Consider the following 18,683-nt stretch of genomic DNA (forward strand, 5'->3'; position numbering starts at 1 on the left):
CAAGATGCAAAGGGTCCGATCCGGGTCGAACCTGTTACTGCACCTGCGATCCTACACAAGAATTCCAGGTCCAAGGTTCGAACCGCACCGCTTTTGACAGGGTAAGGATACCCTACAGGTTTGGCCCTACTGCGTTCTGTCCGATGCATGCGGCTACTGACGGGATGCCTGGCCCTAGTCGATGCATGCGTCTACTCCAGGACACTGTGCTGGTGATAGTGATAGAGTATAGCTGGTGATGGCCAGTTCGAGTGTACGACTCATCTTTTTTGCATCAGATCAACTACTACTAGTACAGATTGCCAAACAAAGAAAAAATATCATAAAATTCAGGATAATTCTCCAACAACAATAAAATCAAAATCATGTGCTATAGGCTAAAATTAAGAGAAAATTGTCCAGCAGAACAAATGGATTTTTACATCTTGACAAATCACAGCAAGAAAAAAAATCCCATCAATAATTTTCAACTCAAACCTTCTGGTGGACGTTGCTTGCTCTGTAAAGAAGATAAGAAAAACACAAGTAAACCTGAGAAATGAAAACTTACATTCTCAGATGTGCCTGTCAAATTAGTTTTGTAGGAGTAGCAACAGTTACAGTTACTGATGTAGAAAATTGTAAACAATGATGGGAGGATTCCAATACAAGCATATCCATTTGATATGATCAGTATCAGTACAAAAGTAGTATGCCTGTGTAAAGAACGGCGTATACGATCGAGCAAACCATGTCAATCAGGAATACAGATGTGATCATATTCATTATTTCATACAGCAGCAAACCACTATGAGAATTATCTATATCTTCACCTAGCTCTAACATCTCTGAATTATCTATATCTTCACCCAGCTCTAAGATCTCTGAAAATTGGGCGGCATCTCAACCTGTTCTTGGTGAAGATACAGGACTCTGCAAATTACAGAAATAAATTGGAGAAGAAGACCCAACTCTCAAGGCGGACTGAGGGGTACTAGAAGGAAGGAAGGAAGCGGGAGAAGGAGGCGTACCACGGGAGGTGGCCAGAGGGGGAGAGGGACGCCATGGACGGGCTTGGTGTTGCAGGGAGCTTCCGCCGCTCGCTCGGTCTTGCTGCAAGTAGCGTGCTGGGCTCCAAGCGGTTCCGGCGGATCTTGCCGAAGCGTTCTAGGTAGCGGAGGAACTCGAGATGGCGGCTGCTCCTGCGGCGGCGCGGCGGCCGGCGGCGGCCGTCTGCCCCGTGTCGAGAGGGAAGGTGGAGGTGCGGTTCTACCCTAGGTTCGAACGGGTCAGGGGCAAGCTGGACCTTAACTTTTACGGGTCGACCCTTGACCCTACTGGTAACAAATTTGAGGTCCGGTCCAACGGGTCACTGGGCCGACCCGGACCACCTGAATCTATACTCAAACGTATCTATAATTTCTTATGTTCCATGCTACTTTTATGATGATACTCACATGTTTTATACACATTATATGTCATTATTATGCATTTTCTGGCACTAACCTATTGACGAGATGCCGAAGAGTCAGTTGCTGTTTTCTGCTGTTTTTGGTTTCAGAAATCCTACAAAGGAAATATTCTCGGAATTGGACGAAATCAACGCCCAGGGTCCTATTTTTCCACGAAGCTTCCAGAAGACCGAGGGAGATACGAAGTGGGGCCACGAGGTGGCGACACACTAGGGCGGCGCGGCCAGGCTTGGGCCCGCGCGGCCCTGGCGTGTGGGCCCCTCGTGCCTCTCCCGACTCTGCCCTTTCGCCTACTTAAAGCCTTCGTCGCGAATTCCCCAGTACCGAGGGCCACGATACGGAAAACCTTCCAGAGACGCTGCCGCCGCCAATCCCATATCGGGGGATTCAGGAGATCGCCTCCGGCACCCTACCGGAGAGGGGAATCATCTCCCGGAGGTCTCTTCATCGCCATAATCGCCTCCGGATCGATGTGTGAGTAGTCCACCCCTGGACTATGGGTCCATAGCAGTAGCTAGATGGTTGTCTTCTCCTCATTGTGCTATCATGTTAGATCTTGTGAGCTGCCTATCATGATCAAGATCATCTATTTGTAATCCTACATGTTGTGTTTGTTGGGATCCGATGAATATTGAATACTATGTCAAGTTGATTATCAATCTATCATATATGTTGTTTATGTTCTTGCATGCTCTCCGTTGCTAGTAGAGGCTGCGGCCAAGTTGATACTAGTGACTCCAAGAGGGAGTATTTATGCTCGATAGTGGGTTCATGCCTCCATTGAATCCGGGGAGTGACAGAGAACCTCTAAGGTTGTGGATGTGCTGTTGCCACTAGGGATAAAACATCGATGCTTTGTCTAAGGATATTTGTGCTGATTACATTACGCACCATACTTAATGCAATTGTCCGTTGTTTGCAACTTAATACTGGAGGGGTTCGGATGATAACCTCGAAGGTGGACTTTTTAGGCATAGATGCATGCCGGATACCGGTCTATGTACTTTGTCGTAATGCCCCGATTAAATCTCATAGTACTCATCATGATATATGTATGTGCATTGTTATGCCTTCTTTATTTGTCAATTGCCCAACTGTAATTTGTTCACCCAACATCTGTTTATCTTATGGGAGAGACACCACTAGTGAACTGTGGACCCCGGTCCAATTCTTTACATCTGAAATACAATCTCATCGCAATTGTTCTTTACTGTTCTTCACAAACAATCATCATCTTCCACACAATACGTTTAATCCTTTGTTACAGCAAGCCGGTGAGATTGACAACCTCACTGTTACGTTGGGGCAAAGTACTTTGATTGTGTTGTGCAGGTTCCACGTTGGCGCCGGAATCCCTGGTGTTGCGCCGCACTACACTCCGCCGCCATCAACCTTCAACGTGCTTCTTGGCTCCTACTGGTTCGATAAACCTTGGTTTCTTACTGAGGGAAAACTTGCTACTGTACGCATCACACCTTCCTCTTGGGGTTCCCAACGGACGTGTGTCAACTGCACGCATCAAGCTCTTTTTCTGGCGTCGTTGCCGGGGAGATCAAGACACGCTGCAAGGGGAGTCTCCCATATCCAATCTCTTTACTTTGTTTTTATCTTGCTTTACTTTACTTTATTTACTGCTTTGTTTGCTCCTATATCAAAAATACAAAAAAAATAGTTGCTAGTTTTACTTTATTTACTGTCTTGTTCTCCATATTGAAAACACAAAAAAAAATTAAATTAGTTACTTGCATTTACTTTATTTACCTTTTTGTTTATTTCATCATGTTTCCTCCTAAGTACACTCTAAAAGACACTAGATTTAGATGTGCGCCTTGGCGCACGACCCCATGAAATGCATTTTTTAGAGAATCGGGACAACCATATAACAAGAAGATACACATCTTGTATACCGCTAGATTATGAAAGGGCTAGTTATGAATAAGCAGCAGTAAGCAAAGAACATTTGATGCTTCCTCCAAAGTGTCCCCTGGGTAGCCCAAGAATGAGTAAAACTGCACTAAACGTTTGAGGAGTTGCACAGAAGGGTGGATAAACACTCTTTGGTTCAGACTCAACTCAAATAGCACAGTGTTCGTATTTGGGGCTTGTAAGGTTCAGTTTCTTCAGCATAGCTCTCAACATGACGCTGGCTGGGACCTCAACCGTCTCCATGAACTTGTAACCATGAATTGGTACAAATATTATTTTGGTGCGTTCAGACAGAAGAAGGCATAACAATTAAAGTTACATATAGGAAAGTTAGGCAATAGTAAATCAGTGATAAATCTTCATCAATTGGCCATACAATATAGAAAGAAGAGCGGTAACAATAGAAGCTTGGAAAGTATTTGTGCAAAAGATGTACAAGTTATCAACACATCACACCCAAATGAAAATCTCAACCTGACAAGAAACACAGTGTTGCATATACAGCCCAAGGCTCATAGTTTTCTCACCAGAACAATTAATCATACTTATGAAAAAATTAAATATCCATTGAGTGGGTAAATTAAACATAAGCACCTAAACGAAAAGAGATTTGTTATGCTCTTGGAATCAGCTTGGGAAGAGGGGTGCACCACCACGGTCATGGCTCAGCGAAGCTGCCTTCACATGAGCTGCCTTTGTTTGTCTCTCACGTCCTTGTGTGCTAACTCCCTTCAGGAAGGCAGTGGAAGGATGATTTTGTTCATGGACAAAGATGAACAAGTGAAAGAAAGTAAATATTACCTAGGTCTTTGTCTGATGTGAGAGGTAGAAAATCTTACTTAGTCTTTGGTATATGTAGTATCTTCTGCTACTTCATAATCTTTGGTTGGACTCCAGATATCGATGTGTACACAGCGGCGTCTTCCAGCGGCAATGTAGAGGTGTTAAAAAAGTCACACAAACTCAACCATCGTTGCATAATTCATGACGGCACTCAGCCTTTGAAACACCAAATTTCTGTAGCATACAGTCAAGTAATCTTTTATAAGGAATTCCTAACTACGTTTGGAGTAACCTACAACAGTATATATGGGCATATGTGTTGGAATTAATTCTAACCAAGAAGGTCTATGAACCCAAGACTGCGCATGCTCGTGAAAATGCAACAGAGTGCAAAGGTTGAGATAACACACATTGCACATGATCAGATAACAGAACATGCGTTAAGCAAGAAAAATTTGAAAGAGAATACTTCACAAACTTAATTTTCACTGCTTAATTTGAAAGAGAATACTTCACATGTGATTTATAGGAAAACCTACTTGACATCAAGATGACAAATAAGATAATACAAATTTTATTTCTGAAGACACTTGAAAAATTTCTAATAGTGTAATTTGCAGCATATTTGACATGTTCAAAACTCTTAGCCTCGACACTCATAATTGAAGAGGAATGTTAAAAATACAAAATGTGAAAGAGTAAATGGTCACAGTTTCTCTACTCATAAATCATAATTGACCGGGCAACAACACATGATACCATGCAGTGGAACTCATTATTATTTAATATTAGTACTATAAAACCCAACAGATAGAAGAAAACCTGAAGTGAAAGCATAACATAAATTTTCCAACGCTTATTTCAGGACTGAATTATCTCTTCTTTCAAACAAACTATTATACACAAAGGTGAGTCTCATTTGGTAGATATACGTGGCGCACAGAATGCAGGGGGAAACCGAACATATTTTTCATTTGATCTATCCCACTATCCTATTACTAAATGACACCAGCAGATTCTATCCTTATTACAAAGATATAGGAAACTGTGGGCAAGAGAGAATAGAACACAAGATACCATGTACACGTATTTAACATAGATGAGAGACATGCCTAGCTTCACACAGATGGATTTGATTCTTCCAGAGCAAAATAGAGTCAAGCACTGACCTCCCAGAATCTCAATACCATAGGCTTTATACAGAAACAAAAGGTTTCTAAAAACAACTGGTAATTTCATCTAATGTACCATTAATAATGGCATGAATAGGAGTTGATTGCATTTGGCCGAGACATTATGCAGAGGTTTGAGCAGTCAAAAGAAACACTCGACACCACACTGTGAATCTTAATACGGTTGAATCATCACAATATAACTTAAACACACACTACTCATGTCTGACACAATATTTTGATCTGAAATCAGTAACCTTTGCCCTTCAAATTAGGTACTTTCTTCATAAACAATCAATTGTTGGAATATGAAACTGAAAGGATGCTTAAAAAAAAGATAAATAGTTTATCTATACCGTAGGAATGTAGCAGCAAGCATCATTATTTTGACATAAAAAGAATAGAACCGAAAATTAATAACTGAAAACTAATTTAACCTTTAAGAACCAAGTCAATACCTCAAATGAAGGATTAAATCTTCTATTATCTTAGTTGATGGCTGTAATATTTTTACTCCAATCAACACCGGCGCTATAAAGAAAGCAAAGCCATGTTCTAATTGGCCTTTCCTGAACATAAGAAAATTCATTAGTAGGAAGTGATTTTGTGTTACAACAGGCCGGGTTCCGGACAACAGGTGGTCTGCATATAAAATTATTCGTGAGTAGAATGTGTATTTATAGAGCTTGTGCTTTGGATTTTGTATTTGCCATAAATAGAAGTTTTGTACTTCCAGTGTTCATGACTCAACTGATGTTATTGTATAAATACACTACCCAAACTTTTATTCCTTTAAACTCATCTACCTATGAGAATATACTCGATCATTCATTTTCTTAAAAAAAACCTTCCAAGATATCTAGATGGTGGCCTAAAATCTGAGAAACTCGTGATTTTCTCGTAAGTATAAATCTGAGATGCAAGACATCCATGACACCCAATAGATTCAGCTGAACTTTCGTTGTTTGTGATAACACTCGACTGAAGATTGTGTGTATGCAATATTTGACAACTGAGAAAATAACTGAAAATTGTGTGTATGGGCATACATATTTGAAAACTGAGAAAATAATGAATAGATCCCTGGATACCCAATAAAAAAAGAACATGTAAAAATATTTTTCCTTACCCATTGAAAATCTGCTCTCATTCTCTCACCCACAAATCAGACACCACACAAACAAGCAGGTTAACACTTTTATTCAGATAACTTTTACCTAGTTTGCTTCAGGATGTAAAACTCCATTTCTTGTGGTGATGGTCTGGGCTAATGGGCTAATGGTGTGCTCCAAAGATGGTGACCCTCTGGCATGCCTCTTGCTGCTCACCTCCAACTCGACCCTGAGCTTCCTGCCGCCGCCAATGGATGGCCCTGGACTCCACCTTGCTCCCAACTCCTAGAGCTTCTTGGTGCAAATGAATACTCTTCACATCTGCAACTGACTGCAATTATATCATGTTGATTTTCAGTTACATACCTAAAGAGAGCAAAAACATAGAAAAACTGCATAAGAATAAAGAAGGGTGCAAAGAAGAAGATCGCGGGCTATTTATGATCCATGGGAAATAATATATGATCATGAAGTAAAGGAAGATCATTTTCTCTATATATAGGGTCCAGAACCCAATGCATATATGGTGGTTCCATATATGGACAACCAAAATGGTAATAGTTCATTATCTTTTGCCAAGGCCCATTACCTGACAAGGAGACTGGCAGAACAACCAACCCACAACAGCAGCTAGCCTGAAACAGCAACAATATCAAACAACACATCAGAAGGTAGACATGAAAAGGCCATAAAACAGCTCGACCTTTCTATTTGTTTCGGCCATAAAACAGCTCTGGCTTTTATAACATCATACGAGAAACATAGAAAATACAGCAGGTATGTCTAATCTCCAAACGAAGCTATATTATTCAGCATATTTCGTGATATCCAAAACTATACACAGCTCTGGGCATCTTAATAAATAATTGGCATCCTGTAACATGTAATTGAAGATGAAATACTTCCATTATCTCTGCTCTTCTCACATGATATACTAATTCACCGGTCGCAGAGAAACACTAATTAACAAGTTGGGGTTCTAAGCTAATCTGGGCGACCATGAGCACCTAGGATAGTTTCTTGCTAATAGACCATATACCAGAGTTTCAAAAAAAAAGAGTTCACCAGGTGCAGCGCAACATTCATTGCGAAAGTGATGTTACACATTAACCTAGGTCACCATCAGCATGTAGGATGCATTTTGTCAGACAAAACGAGCAGTCAAAAAACTCTAAGCCTAAGCCATGCGAACCCACAGTGAGCCAAAGCTTTCAAGATACCAAACAAGTAACAGAGGCACAGATTGGTAAATCCCTAATACAGTCTGCTCCACGACCACCGCTAATCGTTACAGAGATGGATGAAACGGAGCATACCAACCAAGAACAGAAGCAGACAACAGACCAGCAAGAGCAGCCGCTGCCAACCGACGCGGAAATCCCAGCAAAGACGGAACAGAGAGCCATTATAAACCCCATCTGGCAGAGAAACCATGAGAAGCCATTATAGAAAGGATAATCTAAAAGAGGGGGGAAAACCCAGCCAGATCCGGGAAAAGGAGGACACGGTCCTCTGCCTCCAGAAACGCGGCCAGCAATCGAACGAGACAGTTGACAAATTTTCATGGGGAAGCATCTACCGGCAACGAAGCGGAAAAATCCAAAAGCCGAAAAATCTCCACCAGATCCGTGAAAAGGAAGACACAATCCTCCGCCTACGGAATACAGATGTAAGGCCAACAAATCAAACGAGGAAGACGGCAAGTTTTCGACAAGGCATCGACCAGCAACAGAACAGAAGAATCCAAAACAAACGAATCAAAATTAGATCTGGGAAGGAAGGAGGCAACGGTAGTTTGTCTCCCGTGAGTACAGCCAAGAAAAAAATCATGGCCAGAAAACAAACAAGGAGAGGCCAAAACAAGGCCAACAAACGAACACTCTGAATCCATGAAGGCAACAAAATAAACTCCCGGCGGTGAAGCAGCACCTCACCTCAACCGAACCGGCGGCAGAGGGCCGCCATGGAGCAACACCGGCCACCGCCGAAGGCGCGAATCGCATGCAGGCGCGAAGGGCGGCCGATCTACAGGATGCAGCTTCCGAACGGACGAAACAATGAAGAGAGGATTTGGAGGGCGAAGCGGAAACGGCGAAAGGAAAGTGAGACGAACGGCCCCAGAAAGGTTGCAGAGGCCGGCAATATACACCCACTCGACAGTTGAATAGTGGAAGCTGTCTGCGTGGCCTAATGGCGAGTCGCCAACGAGCCCGAGCGCACCCACGACCAAGACGGCGAGACGAGAAATCCCCAAGCTACCCTGGAGAGCGAAGATATTATCCATAGCCGCAGCTCACCGTCCCCTACGCTGCACAGACACGCGACTCACTCAAAATCTGCCCGGCCGACCGACGGGTGGGCCACCCGCTAGCCGGCCCCAGGCGCATGCACGCGCGGGTAGAAATGCACCGTTCCTCACCTTGATCTAGATAGGAGAGCGAATGGCAGGACGCCCACGCGCTGCACAGGACCACCACGTCCACTTACTCCGCTTCGGTAGTCACTTGCAGACTCGTCCATATACCATCCAGGAAACTGACAACATGACCATCTAAAAGAAGGGCCCGCGCGCAGTGGTAGGTGGGTAGAACTTCGCCATTTCTTGTCTTCATCTAGTAGACAGTGAAGAAATCTTACCCGGAATGGATGGTTGAGATGCTCCAGCTGACAGCATCCAATGGCTCAGAATCTCAAATCCTTGTGAAACCCCCTATGGGGGGCATCGTTTATACCTTTAGATACCGGTAGGAAGAGGGTCTATAATTGGAAGAGATAATATAGAAGATTTTTTTCACTCATGTTAGTACAGCTGAAGATTTTGAAGATAGACACTTGGTAGAACTTGCTCCTACTTATGAAATTGTTGTTGCTTCTTTAGTACACATGTTGGAAACTAAATTTGTTAATCTCAATCCTATAATTCAACACATGTTTCTCACACTCTGTGATATGGAGGAAGGGGAAAAGAAAGATTTTGTCTTAGAAACCCTTCTTAAAGAATTTGGTGGTGTAGCAAGAGAGGCTAGAAAGGTCTTTATTAAATATAAGATGCTTGGCTCTTATACCAACTTTGCTAGTACCCTTGAAAAGATGGACATGGAGAGAATAAGGTACACTAATAATGTTAATGATGGAGGGGAGATTAAAGTACCGATACCTAGTAAGCTCCTAGGAATGCATGACGCTCTAGAAAATAACTATGGTTGGCTTGTTCCTGAAAATTTGTTTGACGAGGATAGCAAGCCTAAGAATAATGAAAAAGGAGCCTATGAAACTTACATAGATAAGATAAAATGCATAGTTGAGAAAACTCAAAATCCCTATGTTGATGCTTCATCTCTCGATAATACTTGATTCACACTTTCTGCGCCTAGCTGAAAGGCGTTAAAGAAAAGCGCTTATGGAAGACAACCCATTATTTTACTTCTGCACTTTATTTTATATTTGAGTCTTGGAAGTTGTTATTACTGTAGCAACCTCTCCTTATCTTTATTTTATTGCATTGTTGTGCCAAGTAAAGTCTTTGATAGTAAAGTCAATACTAGATTTGGATTACTGCGCAGGAACAGATTTCTTGTTGTCACGAATTTGAGCAGTAGTCTCTGTAGAAAATTTATAAAAATCTGCCAATTTACGTGCGTGATCCTCAGATATGTACGCAACTTTCATTCAATTTGGGCATTTTCATCTGAGCAAGTCTGGTGCCTCTAAAAATTCGTCTTTACGGACTGTTCTGTTTTGACAGATTCTGCCTTTTATTTCGCATTGCCTGTTTTGCTATGTTTGATGGATTTCTTTGTTCCATTAACTTTCAGTAGCTTTGTGCAATGTGCAGAAGTGTTAAGAATGATTATGTCACCTCTGAATATATGAATTATGCACTCGACCCTCTAATGAGTTTGTTTTGAGTTTGGTGTGGAGGAAGTTTTCAAGGGTCAAGAGAGGAGGATGATACAATATGATCAAGAAGAGTGAAAAGTCTAAGCTTGGGGATGCCCCCGTGGTTCATCCCTGCATATTTTAAGAAGACTCAAGCATCTAAGCTTGGGGATGCCCAAGGCATCCCTTCTTCATCGACAACATTATCAGGTTCCTCTAGTGAAACTATATTTTTATTCCGTCACATCTTATGTGCTTTACTTGGAGCGTCTTGTTTGTTTTTGTTTTTGTTTTTGTTTGAATAAAATCGGATCCTAGCATTCTTTGTTTGGGAGAGAGACACACTCCGCTGTTTCGTATGAACACATATGTTCTTAGCTTTATCTTTAATGTTCATTGCGAAAGTTGAACTACTTCGTTCATTGTTATATGGTTGGAAACGGAAAATGCCGCATGTGGTAAATGGTATAATGTCTTGAATAATTTGATACTTGGCAATTGTTGTGCTCATATAGATCATGTTTAAGCTCTTGCATCATGTACTTTGCACCTATTAATGAAGAACTACATAGAGCTTGTTAAAATTTGGTTTGCATGATTGGTCTCTAGAGTCTAGATATTTTCTGGTTAAGGTGTTTGAACAATAAGGAGATGATATAAAGTCTTATAATACTTACAATATGTTCATATGTGAGTCTTGCCGCACCATTTTATACTTGAGTTTGCTTCAAACAACCTTGCTAGCCTAGCCTTGTATTGAGAGGAATTCTTCTCATGCATCCAAATCCTTGAGCCAATAACCATGCCATTTGTGTCCACCATACCTACCTACCACATGGTATTTCTCCGCCATTCCAAAGTAAATTACTTGAGTGCTACCTTTAAAAATTCTATTCCTTTATCTTTGCAATATATAGCTCATGGGAAAAATAGCCTTAAAAACTATTGTGGTGAAGAATATGTACTTATGTGTCTTATTTTTTAATAAGTTCCTTGTTGAGCGGTAACCATGTTTCTGGGGACGCCATCAACTTTACCTTTGTTGAATGTCATGTGAGTTTCTATGCATGTTCGTCTTGTCTAAAGTAAGGGTGATTTTCATGATCAAATGGTTTGAGTATGCATATTGTTAGAGAAGAACATTGGGCCGCTAACTAAAGCCATGATCCATGGTGGAAGTTTCAGTGTGGACAATCAATCCTCAATCTCTTATGAGAATTTTAACTGTTGTTAAATGCTTATGCATTAAAGAGGAGTCCATTATCTGTTGTCTATGTTGTCCCGGTATGGATGTCTAAGTTGAGAATAACCAAAAGCGAGAAATCCAATGCGAGCTTTCTCCTTAGACCTTTGTACAGGCGGCATAGAGGTACCCCTTTTTGACACTTGGTTGAAATATATGCTATGCTATGATAATCCATGTTAATCCAAGCTAATTAGGACAAGGTGCGAGCACTATTGGTATACTATGCATGAGGCTTGCAACTTATAGGATGTCTTATACATAACACATATGCTTTATTACTACCGTTGACAAAATTGTTTCTTGTTTTCAAAATGAAAAACTCTAGCACAAATATAGTAATCAATGCTTCCCTCTACGAAGGGCCTATCTTCTACTTTATTGTTGAGTCAGTTTACCTCCTTCTTTCTATCTTAGAAGCAAACACTTGTATCAACTGTGTGCATTGATTCTTACATGTTTACTTATTGCACTTGTTATATTACTTTGTGTTGACAATTATCCATGAGATATATATGTTGAAGTTGAAAACAACCTCTGAAACTTATATCTTCCTTTGTGTTGCTTCAATGCATTTACTTTGAATTTATTGCTTTATGAGTAACTCTTATGCAAGTCTTATTGATGCTTGTCTTAAGTATTATTCATGAAAAGTTTTTGCTATATGATTCATTTGTTTACTCATTATCTTTGCCATTGCTTCGAATCGCTGCATTCATCTCATATGCTTTACAATAGTATGGTCAAGATTATGATAGCATGTCACTTCAGAAATTATCTTCGTTATCGTTTACCTACTTGAGGGCGAGTAGGAACTAAGCTTGGGGATACTTGATACGTCTCAAACGTATCTATAATTTCTTATGTTCCATGCTACTTTTATAATGATACTCACATGTTTTGTACACATTATATGTCATTATTATGCATTTTCCGGCACTAACCTATTGACGAGATGCCGAAGAGCCAGTTGTTGTTTTCTGCTGTTTTTGGTTTCAGAATTCCTACAAAGGAAATATTCTCAGAATTGGACGAAATCAACGCCCAGGGTCCTATTTTTCCACAAAGCTTGCAGAAGACCGAGGGAGATACGAAGTGGGGCCACGAGGTGGCGACACACTAGGGCGGCGCGGCCAGGCTTGGGCCCGCGTGGCCCTAGCGTGTGGGCCCCTCGTGCCTCTCCCGACTCTGCCCTTCCGCCTACTTAAAGCCTTCGTCGCGAATACCCCAGTACCGAGGGCCACGATACGAAAAACCTTCCAGAGACGCCACCACCGCCAATCCCATCTCGTGGGATTCAGGAGATCGCCTCCGGCACCCTGCCGGAGAGGGGAATCATCTCTCGGAGGTCTCTTCATCGCCATGATCGCCTCCGGATCGATGTGTGAGTAGTCCACCCCTAGACTATGGGTCCATAGCAGTAGCTAGATGGTTGTCTTCTCCTCATTGTGCTATTATGTTAGATCTTGTGAGCTGCCTATCATGATCAAGATCATCTATTTGTAATCCTACATGTTGTGTTTGTTGGGATCTGATGAATATTGAATACTATGTCAAGTTGATTATCAATCTACCATATATGTTGTTTATGTTCTTGCATGCTCTCCGTTGCTAGTAGAGGCTCTAGCCAAGTTGATACTTCTGACTCCAAGAGGGAGTATTTATGCTCGATAGTGGGTTCATGCCTCCATTGAATGCTGGGGAGTGACAGACAACCTCTAAGGTTGTGGATGTCTTTGTTGCCACTAGGGATAAAACATCGATGCTTTGTCTAAGGATATTTGTGTTGATTACATTACGCACCATACTTAATGCAATTGTCGTTGTTTGCAACTTAATATTGGAGGGGTTCGGATGATAACCTTGAAGGTGGACTTTTTAGGCATAGATGCATGTTTGGATAGCGGTCTATGTACTTTGTCGTAATGCCCCGATTAAATCTCATAGTACTCATCATGATATATGTATGTGCATTGTTATGCCTTCTTTATTTGTCAATTGCCCAACTGTAATTTGTTCACCCAACATCTGTTTATCTTATGGGAGAGACACCACTAGTGAACTGTGGACCCCGGTCTAATTCTTTACATCTGAAATACAATCTACTGCAATTGTTCTTTAATGTTCTTCGCAAACAATCAGCATCTTCCACACAATACGTTTAATCCTTTGTTACAGCAAGCCGGTGAGATTGACAACCTCACTGTTACGTTGGGGCAAAGTACTTTGATTGTGTTGTGCAGGTTCCACGTTGGCGCCGGAATCCTGGTGTTGCGCCGCACTACACTCCGCCGCCATCAACCTTCAACGTGCTTCTTGGCTCCCTCTCGGTTCGATAAACCTTGGTTTCTTACTGAGGGAAAACTTGCTACTGTACGCATCACACCTTCCTCTTGGGGTTCCCAACGGACGTGTGTCAACTGCACGCATCAGTAGCCCCCGAGGCTATGGACAAATGCTTGCATTTGGTCATAGGCTCTCGCTTTTTCTATTTTGCCATACTCAAATTTTTCTTTTTTCCAAAGTAGCCCCCGAGCATTTGGGCAAAAACTTGTATTTGATCAAAGGCTCTCGAAAGAATCAACAGTCTTCTGTTGTCGCCATTTTTACGAACCTTCGTAGCCGAGGTATTCTCTTGCCAAGGTGACATCATTGCTGACGATAGCCACGATCACTTTATCAGGAAAACGCGAGAACTTCTCTCTCACTGTCTTGCGGGCCCAATTTATGCATCGTATTGACACGTCGTGCAAGTGGGGGACACACGTCCTCCGCTTTTCCTGGCGCACGTATTGTAGCTCCTGTGCTTTGTCGTCTGTATGAAATTACTTTTTACCCCTTGTCCACGTGTACACCATCTGTCCCGCAATCTCTCAATCCAACGGCGCGTCGATTCACCGCACCTCTATATAAAGGTATCGTCTTCCTCCTCTAGTCCTTTCGCTCGCGCCGCACCTCTGCTTCTCCTCTGCAAAATCCTCCATTGCTCCCATTGCTTCAAGCGCTCAACCACACTCACACCCTTCGCCTCCAAGCTCATTGATGCCGCCTCACATCCGTTTGACTAGGCACAGTACTCCAGAGTCGAAGATGGCGACGGTGGATCTGGGAAACGCCGAGTGGGAGAGATCCAAGATCTCTGCCCAAGACATCAACCTACTGAAGAAGATGGGTTTCAACAAGAAGGAGAACTCGCTCCGCTTCCCCAAGGAGGAGAGCTATCCAAGGCCTCCAATCGAGTATCGGGTCAGTTTCGTTGACCACCTCATCCGAGGTCTTTCTCCCCCAATCCACGAGTTTCTTCGGGGTCTTTTTTTTGTCTATGGGCTTCAACTGCATCAGTTGATGCCCAATTCCATCCTCCACGTGTCGATTTTTATCACACTGTGTGAGTGCTTCCTCGGAGTCCAACCTAATTGGGCTCTCTGGAAGCGTATCTCCTGCCTTCGCCGTAATGGCTCCCACGGCGTCGCCTACAACATTGGCAGCGTTGTTATCTGTGTTCGCTCTGACGTCGAATATTTCGACGTCAAATTCCCCGACTCCGTCCAAGGTTGGCGGAAGAAGTGGTTGTATATCCATGAAGAAAGCTCCAATCCAGTGGAGGACAACATCGCCCCTTTTGTCGGAGAAGCCAAAATCCTTCGCCGCCATTCCTGGGATGTTGAAGCTACCGAGGCGAGAAGTTGGCGAAGAAGCGCTGATGACTCGCATCCACCAGCTACAGAACACCCGTGGCAAGGAACTTTCGGGTATCGAGATTGCTGCCTATTTCCTTAGGATTAGAGTGCAGCCTCTCCAGGCTCGCAAAAATCCCCTCTGGAAGTACGCTGGTGAAGAAGATGTCGACAGGCTCTCAAAAGACCTTCCTTTGAAGGATTTTGAAAAGCTTATCCGCAAAATCTCATCGCTCAACAAGAAGGATCCAATTCCATCATCTTGCCGCATTGCGCCATATAGTGGCGCCAATCCCCTCCCCGGGGTAATTTTTCCTCTTAGTTGCTATATTGTCTCCTCGAGTTTTACTATTTTATCGACTAATGTCTTACTATCTTTTTTTGCATAACTTCTTTTTTATCGACACTCTTTTTTTTATCTCAGAACCACCCCGTTCTCGCTTCTCTTCCTCCTCTTCCCGAGGGTGGAGAAGTTGAAGACCGTACCGTTGTCCATGATGACAACCAAGGCACCTCGCGCCCTGAAAGTGAAGTCGCGGGTTCTCACAAATCCGTGGCTTCTTCTGACAAAGACGCTGAGTCTGAGGCCACTGCCTCGACACACTCCCTTCCTCCTGCTGTTTCTCCAAAGAATAAGAGGAAGCGGAATGAAGTCGAAGATTCCGGCACCTCCAAAGCCGAAGAAGTTGATCCTTCCGAAGGGAAGACAGCTTTCGACCCTTACTTAGATGCCCTTGTCAGCTCGTAAGTTCTTATCACTCTTTGTTGTTAATCTTGCAAAATACTTGTCGTCGTTTTTTCTTATATTGTCGACGTTTTATTGCAGTGGTGACGAGGAAGAAAATCCACCTATTGATGTGGCTGCTCGAACGAGTACGTCGCGTACTTTAGTTGTTTCGGATGCTCAACCTGATGTGGAAGAAACCTCGCCTCCTCAACAGAACGTCGAGCATCCAACTCCTCCTGCAAGCCCCCATGTCCCCTCGCCAAAGAGGGCCAGGGTCGAGCCAGCCACAGAATCTGCTCTTCAACCTGGTGGCTCCACAACTCCTTCTCTGGATAACGTAAGTTGCTCACTTCTCCTCTTTTGTGCAAGAGACTTTTCAGTGCCTATGAAATCTCCTCTCTTTGTTTTTTTTTTTACTTTTTGCTGTCGATCTTTTTACCCTATTTGACACTTATTTCTCTTTTTCCTCTGTCAGCCTTTGATGAAGGAATTCATCCGTCTTGGTACTCAATTTGTCGGGTACCACCATTATGCTAAAAAAGCCGAAGGTAATACTCTGCTACTTCTTTTGGCAAATGACATCTTCCTCCTTTTCTTGTCATGATTCTGATTGCTGTCGACTATTTTGTCAGAAAATCTTGTGGAAGCCAACAAGCGTGCTGACACACTTGCTCGTAAACTGGAGCAAAGTGAAAAAGCTCGTAAGAAGGCTGAAGCAGATGCCAAGAAAGCTAAGGCAGAGGCCGCCTCCGTCGAAGATCTTCGAAAGAGACTTCATGGCTCGGAAACTGCCTTAAGCGACAATATATCCGAGCAAACTGTTCGTGAAGCTGAAATCCTCAGTCGCTTGCAATCGCAAAGTCGACGTTTTGTCAGTAAGCCCTTAATCCTTTGCTACTTCTTCGGGTTGTCTAATTTACCCTTGCACAATATTTGACGATCTTCCTTTTGTTTCTTTGTAGGGAAAACACATCAGGATTTTGACTTGGAGTGTCCTGAAGGCGATCAGCTGCTTGACGAGCTTTCCCTTCTTGAATTTCATGGAGAGGAAGCACGCGAAGGCCTTGCTGAAGCCAGAGCAGGTCTGTCGCGTCTTTTCCCTTATTTCTTCCCGAAGACACAAGAGCCCAAGATTTTCACAAAACTTGCCAAGCACTTCAACTCCCAAGAAGATCTTGGGCTCAAACTTCGACAAGAAGGTTTGAAAGTTGGCGTTGAGGGAACTATCGCCTTGGTCGCTGACAGCCAACAAGATGTCGACTGGACGAAAGTTGGCGACACAATGACAATGGAAACGAAGAGGTGGCAATCCTTGATCAAGGCTGCCAGGCCTAATGCGAAGAAAATCCTTGCCTACCTCGGATGCAAATCAACTCCTGCTCCCAGCTCATCCAAGCCGGAGGTCAAGTAGACCACTCTGTCTTTCTTACTTTTGTCCTTTTCTTTCTTCCTTTTGATGTTGTCGCCAGAGTAGCTTTTGACGACACTTATCCCACTAGCTCGGTAGGATGTCCTCCATTGTAATGCCTTGTAAATATTCTTAAAATCAATGGAATTCTATTTTGCTTGACGATTGATGTCGAACCTTTTGTTTACAGTTGATATTTGATAACTATACTCCAACTCCTGCTCCTTCCGAAATTTTGCCAACTTCTTCTCGCTCGAAGAAAGCGCTTGTTAATACTGAACTTGGTGATTCTTCGAGTAGGAATTTATCGCAAGATTTGGAAGAGCTTCGTCAAAAACTTCAGTATGCGAAGAAGCAAACACTTGTGATGATGGAGCAATCTCACAAGGCATCCGAAAAAGAGAAAACTGCACTTCAACAAGCTCAGGAAGCCATAACTGCCAAGGACGCCGCCGTTTCTGAAGCTGAAAAGGCAACCACTCGAGAGAATTTTATGCTCGAATTGATGAATGAAGCCAGTGTGGATATGTCAGGTATGCTTTTTCAAATCAAAACTTCTTCTGTCTTGCTGCTGTATCCCTTTTTTTTTGAAATTCATGTGCCGTCGCTAAATAGGTTCCTTTATCGACGCTGCTGCCGAAGACGAAAGGGTAAACGCAAGGACGAATCTTCTCGTTAACCTTTCTCTTGACCATGGTTCTCTGTTCTGGGCCACTCCAGAGCGGACCCGACAGATTGTCAGGTTTCAAGACCGCGCTCGCTCAGGTTCGCGAGTTCCTTGATTTCTGCACTAGAACATTGTCCCTGGTTTACAAGACGATGTTTCCTCGGAACGAGGTGCCCGACACTCTTCTTGGTTTGATGGAGAAATTTCGGGATGCTCCTCAAATCCATGGATTTGTTCGGGCCCAACTATCTGCCGGCGCCAGGTTTGCTATGATGATGATAAAAATCTGCTATCCCAAGTTTGACATGAGTCAAATTGTTACCAAGTGCTTGGCCAAGATGGCGAAAAGGAAAAGGGATGTTGGCAAAATTGATGACCATGTGACCCCTATAGCAGAAGATATGATGGATGAACTTCTTCGGATGGACGCTGAGTTCTTCGTGAAGGGCAGCTATGCTGAACACAGTACTCGTACTGTAAATACTGGACGGATGACCATAGATAATATACTGAGCCGCAATTGACTTTCTTTTTCTTTTAGCTCGTTGAATTTTTTCAAGAGTTGCATCTTGTATGTTGTAAACATATTCTATATTGTAAAGTCAGTAAGTGTTTCTATTTTTCCTCGTCAAGCCCCC

General features: G+C 42.9%; 1 long non-coding RNA gene across 1 annotated transcript; it reads right to left on the reverse strand.

The window, feature by feature from the left end:
• Window positions 1-602: 602 nt before the first annotated feature.
• Window positions 603-1,172, reverse strand: LOC124698978. The gene is made up of 2 exons (XR_007001192.1): window positions 1,011-1,172; window positions 603-912 (listed from the first exon to the last, which is right to left on the reverse strand). It is a non-coding gene; the product is annotated as an uncharacterized LOC124698978 (long non-coding RNA).
• Between the last annotated feature and the right edge of the window lie 17,511 nt (window positions 1,173-18,683).

This window comes from Lolium rigidum, chromosome 3 (genome assembly GCF_022539505.1).
Source record: "Lolium rigidum isolate FL_2022 chromosome 3, APGP_CSIRO_Lrig_0.1, whole genome shotgun sequence".
NCBI classification, from domain to species: Eukaryota; Viridiplantae; Streptophyta; class Magnoliopsida; order Poales; family Poaceae; genus Lolium; species Lolium rigidum.